We start from the raw sequence: 16,219 nt of genomic DNA on the forward strand, positions 1-16,219 counted from the left end.
AAAAAAAACAATTTTACGAAGAGAGGGTAGGGATCCAACTTCTACTTAACTTCCAACCATCATCCTTGTTAAGGTTAATAGTTTGCTTTTCAATTTCAATGGCCTCTCTAAGCTTCATATGATGGAAGTAATCAACCCTAGTGATGACCCAAGAATCCTAAATGTAGACATGGTGTTTGAAATTCACTGTATGTTGAGCTAAAGTTGAGGAATGAGAATGGTTGTGCTTAATATATGTTGCATGTTCTTGGTTTCTTTGGTTAATGGAGCAATTGGTTTCCCCATTGTAGGGAATCCCACAGGAACGACATTAAATGAACCACATTAGATGGTTCGAAATGTTGACCAACGACTTATGATGTGTTTAATCTGAAAGACATTATCAAGATCAGAATGGATCACAAAAGTATAAAATCAAGCATCATAAAATATGTTTCATGACTTAATGAAATATTTACTTCTTTTCTTCTAATGAGAATTTTTTCTAATTTTTGAAGAGCTTCTTAAAATGTGTTTATATAGGCAGTGAAATCATCCATGCAAACATCTACACAATCATGAATCAAGTCAGAAAAGATACTAGAATTTCTCTTTGGAATATTGCAGGTGCATTACATAGCCTAAAAGGAAGTTCTCTGTAAGCATACATACCCCATGGACATGTAAAAGTTATTTTTTCTTGATCTTTTGGTGCCAGTTGAATTTGGTTCTATCCAGTGAAACCATTAAGAAATGAAAAATATTTCTTCCCTACTAAATTATCTAATACTTTATCAATGAAAGGTAGTGGAAAATGACATTTTAAAGTAGCCATATTTATTTCTCTATAATAAATGCACACTCTCCACTTTATATTCTTATTAGGAACAATCACTAAAGGTGAGACCTATTTGGCTATCTAATAATCGGTAATCAAATGAAATTGGTTTAGTTCCTACTAACAATTTCTCCCAGACTGGGATCTATCCCTCTTTGAGGTTGTCTCACTGGTTTGGAATTTTATTGAATGTAAATGTGATATTAATATATGTATTAGGGTCAATTTCACTCATGTTAGTGTATTTCCATGCATATGAAAAAGAATGATTTTGTAGCATCTTTATTAGTTGTTTATTTTGAAATTCTTCCAAGTTATTATTAATGTTTAACATTTAACCTGGAAAAATTTCTACTAAATAATTGCCAAACTTTTCCATGGAACGTGAAGCTACTTTAGATTGTCGAGATGATAAATATTAAATATTACATTTCCATTGAAAACTTTGATCTTGTTCACAATATGAAGAAGAATCATTATTGTTCATAAAATTTATCAATTGATCTTCCTCATCAATTTATGAAAGAGTAAATATAGGTTGAATATCATCAAAGTATTCATTATCATCATCAATCCAAACTTCACTTTCTATTTCAATTATTGTTTTCGCATGTGGATATATTGTGAACCTCTTAGTATAAATGTCATGAGAAATGTACATATCACTATATTTACAACTTATAAATACACCAGTTATAGCTAGCCAAGGTTTACCAAGGATTAATGGATGGCCTCCTAAATTATTCTTGGGAGTCACAATCATAAAGTCAACAGGATATTCCTATGAATGTAAGGATACAAAATACATCTTCTAATATACCATCAGGTTTAGTAATAGATTTTTCTGCTAGTTGCAATAAAGTTGGGGTATATTGAAGATTAGAAAGCTTCAATTGATCCATAGTTTGTTTTCTCATGATATTAATGGATGCTCCTAAATGAATCAAAGTGTTTAGAATTTCAATACCAAGAAAGTGAATTTTTACAATAGGGCTACCTATATATATATATTTCTAAACTATTGGTTTACCGATCATAATATTTGCAATATTTCATACCAATTAACTATTTTTAATGCACAACTCTATTATTTTTGCAAATATGGATATTTCCTTTATAGCTTGAAGTAAAGTAATTTTGATGCCAATGTTTTTCAATTCATCTAGAATATTATATTCAAAAACAATTATTTTCCTATATATTCCCTTATCAATTTGAAGACTTTCACGAAAAGTAAAACTTTCTAAGGAAACAAAAGGTTACTCTATTAGACTGATTGTATAAGTTGATTTTATTTGGTTGTCACATAATTGTGTTGAAACATAATCCTTTGGAGGTTTCTTTTATTGATCAAGAGATGCCTCATTTTTAGTAACTTTATCCTCCTTATATTCTTTGATCACAACTGATGGTGATATCTTTTGCAATACCCCACCATATCTATGTTGGACATCATTTAGACCTAGAGGATATGTCATACAAGCTTGGAAAAATTGACCTTGAACATTATAGATGGGTTGTTGGTTATCTTTATTATTTTTATTTGTGAGTGGTTGAGGAGGAATTTGATTATATTTTTGAGTAAATGGAGTGGATAGCAAGGGAGGTGGTCGACTCGAAGATAATTGGGGTTGGAATTGTGGTTGAGTGTGTTGTAAAGTTTGAGGAGGATAATACTGAGGTTGATAGTGAGGGTATGGTTTTTGAAACTAAGGATACTGAGGATTCCTACCATAAGAATTTTTCCAACCTTCTTACCATGATGGGTTTTAGGGTTAAGGTGGCCATGTTTGCCAAGGCATAGGTGTATTCCAATTAATTTTTTTTTGTGCATATGATTGATATTGTGCATTGGGATCTTGTACGATACTACTTTTTTGAGGCTATCAAGGTCTCTTAGGAGCAACAAAACAATTTGATTTAGCTTGACTTGTTCCAATTTCTTCTTCGAAAACAAACATAAGCCCATGTATTGACAGACATTCCTTTATATCATGATTTTCTACACATTTAAAACATATTTCAACACTATCAAGAGGACATTCTCATAAAGCATGATTTTTCCTACTCTAGGACAGAAACTAGATAAAACAACATTATCATCTTTTTCTTGTTTTATATCCTTGATGAGCCCCAAAAATGGACAATTATTTGGGCTCATTCAACCTCCTAAGTTGACTTAATCCACCATTCTCATTAGTTTATTGCATGTTTTTATTATTTTTATGTTAATAGAGTGAATTTGGTTAGTCATTATGCCAACAAGTCTAATGGGTGCTTTGTGTAGCCTTTTTGGCCCACTTGGAGACAAAATTGAAGGTCTTAATGAGCACTTGGCAGCCAAATTCGTGGGAGAACAAGCTAGAGGATTTGTAGGAAGGTGTCCCCCTCATTTATGGGCCCTTACCTCGAATTCTCCACCATCAGCTCGGTGTTGAAAGGCCACCAAATCAATGAGCACAAGGGCAGCCAAGCAAGTCAAGTAGGACTGCTGTTAACTACAAGTCTTGGGCAGCCAAGTCCCTAAATTTTAGGAGGACTATTGGGTCCTCAAATTGTATAAATAAGAAGGCTTAGGGCCTCATTTTGGTTAGCCAGTTAGTCATTTTGTTAGCCAGTGGATGTTAGCTAGTTAGCCAGTAGATAGTAGCTAGTGGTTATTCATTTTGTAGCCAATAGTTAGCTAGCTTGTAGTTCGATTGTTATGCAATAGATTAGCTTTGCTTTCAGCTCATTCGCAAGCTCTCCTTGTGGACAGTTTTGATGTAACTCTTCATTCTTGTTTAATAAAGATGAATCCAGCTTGGCACCAGCTCTAAATCTCTCTTGGGAGGCTGTAGCTCTTGGGGTTGGGCTCATCTCAAGCGCCCAGTACCTCCCTTGTTTATCTTTATGTGTTTTGTTGCATTCTGAGAATAAAATCTGCTATTTTGTTTTGTTATTTAGTTTGTTTCTTTTGATGAGTAAAATAGCTTTTCATGCTCAGATTTAGTTGATAGGTTGTTAACAGAAAAAGCTTCAAGAAAAGGGCCAACAAACATCTGTGGTTTCACCTCTCCCTCAGTGGGATCAGGAGCTGTGACTAGGATAACTTTGCTGCCCACAAAAACACTGATTTTGCTTTGCCATGCAATCACTAGTGTTTGATTTTCATGTGTAGAAGTTGGTTACGAGTTCAAACTTTCATTTGCTTATTCGCATGAGTTAAAATACATGGTTTCATTGCAGGTCACACTTCTGTTCATTCTCTTTACTAACAGCTAGCAAATTAGGTCAACGTAACTAGGTCTTTGAATTCATAAGTCTTTGTTGGTTCAGATTGGAAAAACGACTTGCAGAGCACCTGTACCACTCCTTCATCTGCTTATTCTCCATTAGCACCATCAACTCCACCCTCTACTTAGAACCCTTGCTTCACGTTTGCCACTCGCTCCCAAAACCCTAATTTTTGTGCAACATTGCTTCACTCTCCCTTGAACAAATCGAACCATCCTCGCCATTCCTTAGCTCCATCCATCAGTTCCTAGGCCACTTCAGACCCCTATTTCACCTCCATACTCGTTCCTCCACCTTTTTCCCTCCATCCATTCTCCAAAATCCTCTTTTGAGAACATCCTGTAGAAATCTCTGAACATCCTGTAGAACCCCTGCAGACTTCCTGTAGAAGCTCATAAACACGATTTCTTGGCGGCCAAACTTTGTGAGACTCTCTGGAAGGGTGTTATGGACCCCTTAGACCCTCTCTGAACCTTCCCAACCTTTCCCAAGCATTTATCCTCCTTGATCCACCTCTGCACAGTGGAAAACTAGTTAAAAGCACATGCATGATAATTCTAATAACTTAATCAAAAATACAAAAAGATGTTTTCTTCAGATAGTGATAACTTAGACATATGCATTTTACCTTCCTAGAAGTAATAGCATCTCTTCTCGTAGTTTGCATTCTCATTTTTGCATCAGTAGGACTAGTTGGTAGAATTAGGGTTTGCTAGGGTTTGTATTTCTTTTTGGCTTTCAGTTTCTTTCTGCAAGTAGATTAGCTTCCTTTGAGTTAGCTTTCGTCCATCAATTAAAAAGCTTCTTCTAAGAGCTCATAGAAGTTGGCTTGAGCCCCTAGCGGACTTGTGCCAGCTGACCAAGTGACAGCTGCGGCAAGAGCTAGTACTTGTGCATATAGCACCGTCGCTTCCAAGTTTGTTACCAACTACCGGGTTGATAAAATTAAAGAAGGGAGTTCCAGGATTTGTAGCATTATTGCTACAATACTGGGGCCCACCATCTTTTTGGCGCCGTTGCCGGGGAAGCGTCAGAGTATTGGTGATTGCTGCTATTCTTCTATTTTCTACTACAATCTTCTGCTAAGTAGTTTATTTCATTTCCATTATGCAATTTCGTTTATGTAAAAGTAGATTAGCATTTCCCGCTTTCATAGATTAGCATTTCAATTCCGCAATTTCATTTCTGCAAGCGTAGATTAGCATTTCAATTCCGCAAGTGTAGCCTAGCATTTCATTCCTGCAATTTCATTTGAGCAAAATAGATTAGTCCCTTCCTGCTTTCATTTCAATTTCGCATTTTCATTTCAGCAAGATAGTTAGTTGTAGTTCAATCTATTTTAGTTTTTGCAGGTACAAGCAGAAAAAAAATCAAAAATCAACCAAAAAGAGTTCCTTTCTTGTCTTGTAGGAGTAGAGATAAGTTAGAAAAATATTTTCACAACACCCCCCTTTGCTTCACACAGCCAATCTTCTCTCTTCTTCGATGGCTGTGACTAAGAAGAACCCCTGGGTGGACATCAAGACATATTTGAAGAACCTCTAGGGGAGAAGAAGAAGAAACCATTCCTCTAGAGCAAATGGCTACAAACAGAAATGTTGGGAGCAGTCCCTTATCCAAAGACGAATTTGAAGATCAGATAGAAGATTTTAAGAGTGATATGAGGCAGTTTCTTGCCATGCAATTGGATACCCTGTGGATCCAAAAGAAGCAAGAGGAAGCCAAGAGGGCTTTGGTCATCTTTTGTCCCAGGTGCACTAGAAAGCATCCTAGGAACGAATGTCCAATGCACTCCCTAGAAGTGTGTTTCATCTGTGAAGAATACCATCCTATAGATCAGTGCCCTTCCTTACCCAGAATCAAAGCTGCATATCAGAGAGCCAAAGGAGGCCGCATGGACCTAGATCTTACCAGCAGGAACTGCAAGGGATATCCGAGACCTATTATGACCCTTATCAAGCCAATTTCATGCCTTCTTGGGGTCCCCCTGCTCATCCTTCCTGGTTCACACCTCCTCCTTGTTCCTTCACAGATCCATATTATGCCCAACCAGTTGCTCATTCGTTTCACTCTTATGCTCAGCCACAGCCTCAGTGGAATGCACCTCATCAGGGGTGGAGACCCCAGTACAACACTCCTCCCACTTCGTTTCCTCCACCACTTGCTCATCCACAACCATCACCTCCTCCTCCACCAAGGCAACCCCAAATGCCTACCCAACCACAACCCCATCCGCATCCATCTCAAATATACACCCCCACTGAGCTACCCATACCACCATTTCCAAACTTATCCATTGGAGTTTCTCAACAAAATTGCAATGCTGAGGCACAACATGTCCAAACGATTCCTCTTGATCTCAAAGATATTCACCATAGCTCAGGAAGAGTATTGCAAAAAAGAGACTATATTGAAAGCATTGAAGGATCACATCCAGCAAAAGAAGATTCAAGAGAGGAGATCAAAGAACCATGGGTTGCACTTGATGAAGAGAAGAGATCAGAATCAGAGATCGAGAGAGTTCCCTCATGGTTACCATCAAATCCTCCATGTACTCAAGAGAAAGATCAGCAAAAAGAGGAAGATGAGAAGGTCATGGTAGAAGGTGACATGAAGAATGATCCAGATCAGCAAAAGGACCATGGATATCAAAGCTATATTGAGATATGGTTTCAGACGGCCACTAAGTTGCAGTAGTACTCTCTTCCTCAGCTATGTTTGATCCCTTCAAAGTCAGATCATTTGGTCTCTAAAGTCCTGATAGTTGTCCAAGCATGCATTTCGAGCCTTCACATCATTTTTTCTCTAATCTCGATGTGCACATGGCTCCATTGGAAGTATTCTTATACTTGAAAATGATTTTGTTTTTCAAGTAGGGTAGGGTAGAGAAAAAAAAAAAAAAAAAAAGGAAACAAAGAGAAAAAATGAAAATAAGAAGAGAATAAAAATCTAAGGTGAAAACCTCCTTGGAGGCGCCTTAGATTGGCTCATTGATTGAAAACCTCCATGAGGCGGTCAATGGGTTGGGAAAAAAGAGAAAAGAGAATAAGATCGTTTCCTAATGTGTCTAATGCAAATGGAAATCCTGTTCTAAGGTCTTAAGAGTACTTTTAAAGGACAAGTATGGATAAAGATTTCAAGACAAGGCCTTATGTCCCTAATGGTAACTTCCAAAACTTAGCACTTCAAAAGAACTTAAAACATGTTATTGATGGAATTAGTATTTAAACAAAAGTGTAAATATATAGCTAATTCAGTCAAAATAAAATGCAATAACCAAACAATGAGCTAGTGACTATGAGACAACTCCTCCACTTCATTAAACCCAGACAACTCCTCCACCTCATTAAACCTTTCCAGACAACTCCTCCACCTCATTAAACTACGCCGTTCAAGAACCACTACCATCATCTCCCAGCGATAAAACCATTTTATAAAAATAGAATTTGATTCTATAAAAATAGAAATAGTCAATTTAGGCTGCCATAACAGTAGTCAATTTTAGGCAGCGGAACAACCGATGGATGGGTAAAACAAGCGCGTAGTCTAAGGAGGCTGCAAATTTGCTCCAAAGAGTAATGGGAATGAAAATTTAGGCACGAAATCCCGGTTACAGCGGGTGAAAACCTCCCTTGGAGGCACCCAGGGCAAGCAATTAGGGTGAAAACCTCCATGAGGCGCCCTAGTTGTTTTTCAAAAAAAAAGAGAAAAAGAAAAAGAAAAAGAAATCTAATTTCCATTGAATAATTTCAGGTTGCAGCAATGATATTGCAGGTCGGGAGGATCACTCAGAAAAAAGACAAAGGAGTTTTTGTGTCTTCTAGAGGAAGTTCTATATTTCTACAGGAAACATCCTGTAGAACCTTCAAGCGAGCCAGATTCGATTTTGGAAGGGGATCTAAAGCTTGGAATCCATTGGTCATGCCTACAAGCATCCATGTTCCCATTCCTCACCCTTTTCCATCATCTTTTCCACCTCGTTGTGCTTCTACAGGAAGTTCCTGTAGAAATTGTAGGAATCTAGAAGTGGATTTCAAAAAGGTGGGTTGGCGAACATGGTAGCTTCCTCAAGGGTTCAGGAGTCCTCCTACACTTTTCAAACTCCTCCTCCATCATCTCCATGCCTGCATCACAACCCAAGCTCAGTTTTTCTTTCCATGCAAAAATTTGCAAAATGCCTTGAAGTAAAAATACCTAGAACAGAATTTGTTTTTGCCCTAACTTGAAAACCATGCATCCATTTGAAAAATTGTTTTATGGGGAATTGCACAAGGGTGATGGCAACATGCCTGAGCAGTTTCAGCCAATTCCGGTGCACGGTTTCCAAGAAATCATCCTCCATCACCATCAGCCATTTTTGCATTTTCTCCATATCCGTGCATCCGTTCCAAAACTTGTTTCATGGGGATATGCATATGAGTGATGGTAACCTACCCAAGCAGTTTCAGCCAATTCCGATGCACGGTTTCCGAGAAATTGATCTCTGAAATCTTCAGCCATTTTCTAATTTTCTCGAAATCTGTGGATCCATTGATCACGATTTTGCTATGGGAGGTGCATAATGATGATAGGAACGTGCTTAGCAAGTTTCAGATCGATCCGGTTTACCGTTTGGGAGCAATGGAAAAAACAAGTTCTGGTTCTGTGAAAATGCAGCAGCAGCAGCCTGAAGGTGCAGATCTGAGCGTGGAAATGAACCCCTGAAGCATGCATCCGGCCAGAGGACACCTGCACAAGGAAAAAAAATCAAATATTAGCATCCAAGCCACATGCAATCAGAAAAACCAATGCATGCAGCAATGACAGGCCACAGCAGCTCACGGCAGCCATCCAACTTCGAGGTATGTGACTGAACCTCATTCTTCTATTGCATAAATTTAATTTAAAAACTGCATGAATTAATGGAATGGTGGAATTAAGCCACGAATATAGCAAGGTTAAGTCAATTTCCTCCTCTAGCACTCAGCTGGAAGTCACGCAGTACACATGGACAGCTGACTTACGTGAAAATTAAAGCAACCAGGAGTGTTGGCCGTTTAAACTTCAGTTCAATTCACGGCAGTTATTACAGGGGTAAAACACGCAGTTCGGGAACAACACTTCCAGTTGCATGTGGCCACGTACACTTGGCCACTTCACTCTCTCACGTGAACTACGCAGCAGTTAACGAACGCTCAGCTGAAACTCACAGACTCCTGTTAACTTGCACTTGCAACATTTTCAACTGAAGTATGCATCCTCTGCTTCCACAAAATGATTAACCCATCGTCCTCCATTGAGCTTTGTGGCCTGGTTCACAATTCTCTAGCGTATCGGGCTCACTCAGAGGTGCAGGGGCACTCTACAGGCATTTCTACAGGAAGACGTCCTACAGGAAAGTATAGCAAAGTCGTCTAGAGCATAAAAGCCTGAGTTTTTCTTCATCCAGTTTGGAGATTGAAGAAAGGTAGGCTGGAAAACACCATTCCCATGCATGATATTTCGGAAGGTGGTGAATTAAACTGTTTTGAATAAGAATGTATGAAACAAGTCTGCTTGTGAATCCAGAATGGTAGTTTTCCTGTGTGTTACATGGAATGTTTTAGTTGGTTCTGCGTCAAATTCTCCTCCCCAGTTCCTGTTAAGAAATTCCTTTGCTAGAAACGATAAACCACTATGAGGGTTAACCGATGCATGAAGAATATGAATTTTATGTGATTGTATGCATGCTGAAAATGAAGCTTTGCACTCTGTCTGTGGGAGCCTAATTCCCTTTTGACAGTCAAGTTTGGGCAGCAAAAGCATTATAACCAGGGAATTGGTGCAAAGTTGAAATACAAATCTTGTCCTGAGGATCAAAGGAGGAAAGCATAAAAAAAAAGCAGTCCCTTTCTGCTCAGAGCATTGAGACAGGGCACTCTCACCAAACCAGACCAACCAGCCTACATCCTTTTTGTAGCAAGGTCAGCCTTCAAATTGTGAAATATATTACCTGTGAAGGGCGATTAAGCATTGTGTATGGTTATCACTTCCGCTTGTTAACAGAGCTCAGGCACACGATGGATTTTCCCTCAAAACAAAAATTGAGCATTACATACTTCCTCATATAGTCATTGGTTAAGTGTAGCATGAAACTGAAGGAGGAAACACCAGACCAGCTGGCCCATCATGGGCTTATCAAGCTCCTTGTAGAAGATGCTCTCCATACTTATACTGTCCCTATTTCTTGGGAGTTTTTCCACAATATGTCCAAGGGTGATGACATCCAGACCCTGGCCGAAGAGTTCACCTCATCCAGCAGCAAGGACCCGGAGCACATCGAGGCAGAGAGGAAAATAGAGGGGAAGAAAGCTAAGGGTAAGAAAACCCAGGGAAGACCATCATAGGAAAAATCACAGGAGAAGCCACAGGAAAAGCAAGAAACAGGACAAGCTGTTGAGGCCAAAGCTGCAGGTGAGATAAAGACACAAACACCCCGGAAGAAACAATTGCAAAGCGGGGCAGTAATCCAAAGCTTGAACAAGAAGTTATTGACATACCTCCAACTCCAACAGGAGAAGGAAAATATGAAGCATTTCCTGTGTCCCAGACTATTACAACAGCTCTCATTATTGCAACTTGGTACTCTTCCAATATTGGTGTGCTATTGCTTAACAAATGCCTACTTAGTTTTTTGGATGCAGATACCCAATATTCCTCACAATGTTGCACATGTGTGCCTGTTCATTTTATGGTTTTCTGGCAATTTCATGGTTAGAGATTGTACCAATGCAGTTCATCGTCTCCAGGAGACAGTTTCTTGAGATATTGGCACTGAGCTTCATTTTCTCCTTCTCGTTTGTTTGTGGCAATATTTCTCTGCGCTATTTGCTAGTCTCCTTCAATCAAGCTATTGGGATAACAACTCCCTTCTTCACAGCAATATTTTGCATTTATAATAACATGTAAGAGGGAGTCTTTTGTGGTTTATATGGCCTTGGTGCCTGTGGTATTTGGCATCGTTATTGCAAGCAACAGTGAGCCATTATTCCACCTTTTTGGCTTTTTGGTTTGCCTAGGATCAACTGCTGCCAGAGCATTGAAATCAGTTGTTCAGGGGCTCCTGCTTACCTCTAAGACAGAGAAGCTTCACTCTATGAATTTGCTCATGTAAAAGGCACCAATTGCTGCGTTGTTATTGCTTCCTGTTACTCTTTTTGTGGAGGGTAATGTATTAGCTATTGCTATTGAAAAAGCCAGAGGAAACACCTTTATCATATTCCTGTTGCTTGGAAACATGACCATGGCTTATCTTGTGAATTTAACCAACTTCCTTGTTACAAAACATACGAGTGCCCTCACGTTGCAGGTTTTAGGAAATGCCAAGGGCACCATTTCTTCCATATGATTGCATATACTTGTGCACTCATAACAAGGCTGAGGATTCACTAAGAAAAGCAACAGACAGTGAGGAAGAAGAGCAGAAGGGCGAGAAGACGAAGGCTTCCACAGCCAAGCTGAAAGGAAAAGCACCCTCAGCCAAGCAGGCTAAGACAGTGCCGACTGTTTCTACAGGAAGACAGAGAACTGTTAGCAGACTGTTTCTATAGGAAGAAGGAGAACTGTTAGCAGACTGTTTCTACAGGAAGACTGAGAACTGTTTCTACAGGAAGTTTGAAAAGAGGGAAGCCAAAGGAGAAATCAGCCGAGATGTTAGCCAAAGAAGCCACCAGGGCCATCAAAGACGAGGACAGAGATTGGTTGCTCAGAGGATGAGCAACACTTTCAGTAGGGGGGTGATGATGAGCCCCAAAAATGGACAATTATTTGGGCTCATTCAACCTCCTAAGTTGACTTAATCCACCATTCTCATTAGTTTATTGCATGTTTTTGATTATTTTTATGTTAATAGAGTGAATTTGGTTAGTCATTATGCCAACAAGTCTAATGGGTGCTTTGTGTAGCCTTTTTGGTCCACTTGGAGACAAAATTGAAGGTCTTAATGAGCACTTGGTAGCCAAATTCGTGGGAGAACAAGCTAGAGGATTTGTAGGAAGGTGTCCCCCTCATTTATGGGCCCTTACCTCGAATTCTCCACCATCAGCTCGGAGTTGAAATACCACCAAATCAATGAGCACAAGGGCAGCCAAGCAAGTCAAGTAGGACTGTTGTTAACTACAAGTCTTGGGCAGCCAAGTCCCTAAATTTTAGGAGGACTGTTGGGTCCTCAAATTGTATAAATAAGAAGGCTTAGGGCCTCATTTTGGTTAGCCAGTTAGTCATTTTGTTAGCCAGTGGATGTTAGCTAGTTAGCCAGTAGATAGTAGCTAGTGGTTAGTCATTTTGTAGCCAATAGTTAGCTAGCTTGTAGTTCGATTGTTATGCAATAGATTAGCTTTGCTTTCAGCTCATTCTCAAGCTCTCCTTGTGGACAGTTTTGATGTAACTCTTCATTCTTGTTTAATAAAGATGAATCCAGCTTTGCACCAGCTCTAAATCTCTCTTGGGAGGCTGTAGCTCTTGGGGTTGGGCCCATCTCAAGCGCCCAGTACCTCCCTTGTTTATCTTTATGTGTTTTGCTGCATTCTGAGAATAAAATCTGCTATTTTGTTTTGTAATTTAGTTTGTTTCTTTTGATGAGTAAAATAGCTTTTCATGCTCATATTTAGTTGATAGGTTGTTAACAGAAAAAGCTTCAAGAAAAGGGCCAACAAACATCTGTGGTTTCACCTCTCCCTCGGTGGGATCAGGAGCTGTGACTAGGATGACTTTGCTGCCCACAAAAACACTGATTTTGCTTTGCCATGCATTCACTAGTGTTTGATTTTCATGTGTAGAAGTTGGTTACGAGTTCAAACTTTCATTTTCTTATTCGCATGAGTTAAAATACACGGTTTCATTGCAGGTCACACTTCTATTCATTCTCTTTACTAACAGCTAGCAAATTAGGTCAACGTAACTAGGTCTTTGAATTCATAAGTCTTTGTTGGTTCAGATTGGAAAAACGACTTGCAAAGCACCTGTACCACTCCTTCATCTGCTTATTCTCCATCAGCACCATCCACTCCACCCTCTACTTAGAACCCTTGCTTCACGTTTGCCACTCGCTCCCAAAACCCTAATTTTTGTGCAACATTGCTTCACTCTCCCTTGAACAAATCGAACCATCCTCGCCATTCCTTAGCTCCATCCATCAGTTCCTAGGCCACTTCAGACCCCTATTTCACCTCCATACTCGTTCCTCCACCTTTTTCCCTCCATCCATTCTCCAAAATCCTCTTTTGAGAACATCCTGTAGAACCCCTGCAGACTTCCTGTAGAAGCTCATAAACATGGTTTCTTGGCAGCCAAACTTTGTGAGACTCTCTAGAATGGTGTTAGGGACCCCTTAGACCCTCTCTGAACCTTCCCAACCTTTCCCAAGCATTTCTCCTCCTTGATCCACCTCTGCATAGTGGAAAACTAGTTAAAAGCACATGCATGATAATTCTAATAACTTAATCAAAAATACAAAAAGATGTTTTCTTCAGATAGTGATAACTTAGACATATGCATTTTACCTTCCTAGAAGTAATAGCATCTCTTCTCGTAGTTTGCATTCTCATTTTTGCATCAGTAGGACTAATTGGTAGAATTAGGGTTTGCTAGCGTTTGTACTTCTTTTTGGCTTTCAGTTTCTTTCCGCAAGTAGATTAGCTTCCTTTGAGTTAGCTTTCATCCATCAATTAAAAAGCTTCTTCTAAGAGCTCATAGAAGTTGGCTTGAGCCCCTAGTGGACTTGTGCCAGCTGACCAAGTGACAGCTGCGGCAAGAGCTAGTACTTGTGCATACAACACAGTCGCTTCCAAGTTTGTTACGAACTACCGGGTTGATAAAATTAAAGAAGGGAGTTCCAGGAGTTGTAGCATTATTGCTACAATACTGGGGCCCACCAATCCTTAAAGAATCTACCTATTCACTAATATTTCCAAGGATGCCAGTTTTAAAGTTATCAGGCAAGTTTCCTAATTGTGGTCTACTCACTATTCCATATGCACATTTTCTTACCCTTGACATGACTAAACTGTTGGATAGTTGGAATTGACTGGATGACTAGTGGATGCAAGTGTATTGGCATTGATGTCAACAATCATGTTGGAAGATGTGTTGTACAGGTTACATTGTATGACACTTGACAGACTAGCATGGATGTTTGTCACAACAGATGTTGGCTTTGATGTCCCCTAACCTAGTAATTGGGATAACATTGATATGCTTGACGTGTTCAGCTGAGGGGGAGTCCCATGGTTGCAGTTCTCTATAGAGAATCACGATAGTAGAAGGCCTATTGAAAAAATCATAAAATGATGACTATGGTGGTTGGCAGTTTCAGACTTTAGAGGAGTCTTTTCCCTTAGGATATCAGCTCATATACTCTTCGGGTTGGCACAGTTGGTTAGTGCTTTGAAAGATCTCTCCAACGATATGTGGAACTTGCAAAATGCCTATGAAGAGTAGATTCTAGGAAGAAGAAGAAGAGACAAGGTGGAAATAATGGTAGAGTGTTTGTAGCCATTTTTCAAGTAGTAGATGGGCTTAAATCCTAGATCAAAACTTATCCATAGGAAATTCTTCTGAAAGGGATTTCAAACAGTATGTGAAAGTCCATGAATGGAAATCGAGATCAAAATTTATTGACTACTGAAGTTAGTCCTAAGAAGGTCAAAATATTAAAGTAGGATGGCGTATCGGGACCTTAGGAGGTCAAAATTTCGAAGGGTTCGAGTTTTAAGAGCCGATTCTTGGAACTCGATATCCAAAAGGCTGGAATAATCAGACCTTAGTGATTTTTTCCCTCGACAGTCTATTTAAAATATAACTAAAGGGAGCAAGTCGAATATTAGAGTTGATTATTGGAAGGACTGGAAAGTAGCATATCAGAAATCCTAGCAGGCGAGAAACTCGAAGGTTCATAACTTTAGAGATCAAAACCTCATAATTTCTTTTAAATTCCAATTCTTTAAAAGTGTCGAGGTTTGCAAGGAAATATTAATTAAAAATGAATTTTTTGAAAAACCAAATGATCAAGGGACCCTTTCTCTCCCCTCCAATAGGACACATGGAAACAAGTTATCCGCACTGAGAAGCTAAAGAGGAAGATGGTGTTAGCATGATGTGGCAATATAGATGACATGTGGCAGTCATATTCAACATTTTGGTTGTCCTAATGGGGAAAATATATGTGACGCATGTCACCACTAAGGAGGCACCATGTGGAGTTAATGACATCAGCATGATGTCATTTTGGAGGTCAGAATTTCGGAAGTTGGAGATTTCATAACTCATGTCTAATTGTTTTATGGGAAAGTTTTGATTTGATGTGTGGAGCTTCGATGCGACTAGAACATGGTTGCAGGAGACCCAAAGGACCAACGACGTAGAGAAGACCAACACCCAAGTGCTATGGAGTATTTCAAATGAAGGAGACATCATAAATTAGTTATAAAGATAGTTTGGAAAAATTACAATGGAGGGAGCTTCTGATGCTGAGTTTTACATGGCCGAGGGAGATCCAAAGAACTAAGAACAGAGAGAGGGCCTGGCATCTAAGTGTTGTAAATATGACCGTGGAAATATATTGGAGGGAAAATATTTTAGAACTCCTTTGTAAACATATTTTAGAGAAAAATTATGATGAAATGGGATGAAATGTGTTGGTGCTTGGTCATGGGGACCCAAAAGAACCAAGGGTGTAATGCAGGATTAACACTTAGGTGCTATGGATCATATCGGAGATAGAAGTTTCGTAACTCCTATGTAAATGCATATTTAAAAAAGTTATGATGCCAAAAAGATTCCAATGTGTTGGCGCCTGGACGAGGAAAACAATAGAGAAAAATTATGATGAAATGGGATTAAATGTGTTGGTGCTTGGTCATGGGGACCCAAAAGAACCAAGGGTGTAAAGCAGGATTAACACTTAGGTGCTATGGATCATATTAGATATAGAAGTTTTGTAACTCCTATGTAAATGCATATTTAAAAAAGCTATGATGCTAAAAAGCTTCCAATGTGTTGGCGCCTAGACGAGGAAACCAATAGAACCAAGGGTGTAAAGCGAGACTTAACACCTAAGTGTTATGGAGTATATAAGAGGATTGAGACCTCACAACTCCTGTGTAAATGCAT

General features: G+C 39.3%; 1 pseudogene; it reads left to right on the plus strand.

The window, feature by feature from the left end:
- The first annotated feature begins 3,270 nt into the window (after nt 1–3,270).
- On the plus strand, nt 3,271–11,459 carry LOC149164115 (putative sugar phosphate/phosphate translocator At1g12500; annotated as a pseudogene).
- Nucleotides 11,460–16,219: the final 4,760 nt, after the last annotated feature.

The sequence above is a fragment of the Pinus tabuliformis genome, chromosome 5_1 (genome assembly GCF_031772625.1).
Source record: "Pinus tabuliformis cultivar Carrire ecotype Pingquan chromosome 5_1, CPIR1, whole genome shotgun sequence".
Taxonomy (NCBI): domain Eukaryota; kingdom Viridiplantae; phylum Streptophyta; class Pinopsida; order Pinales; family Pinaceae; genus Pinus; species Pinus tabuliformis.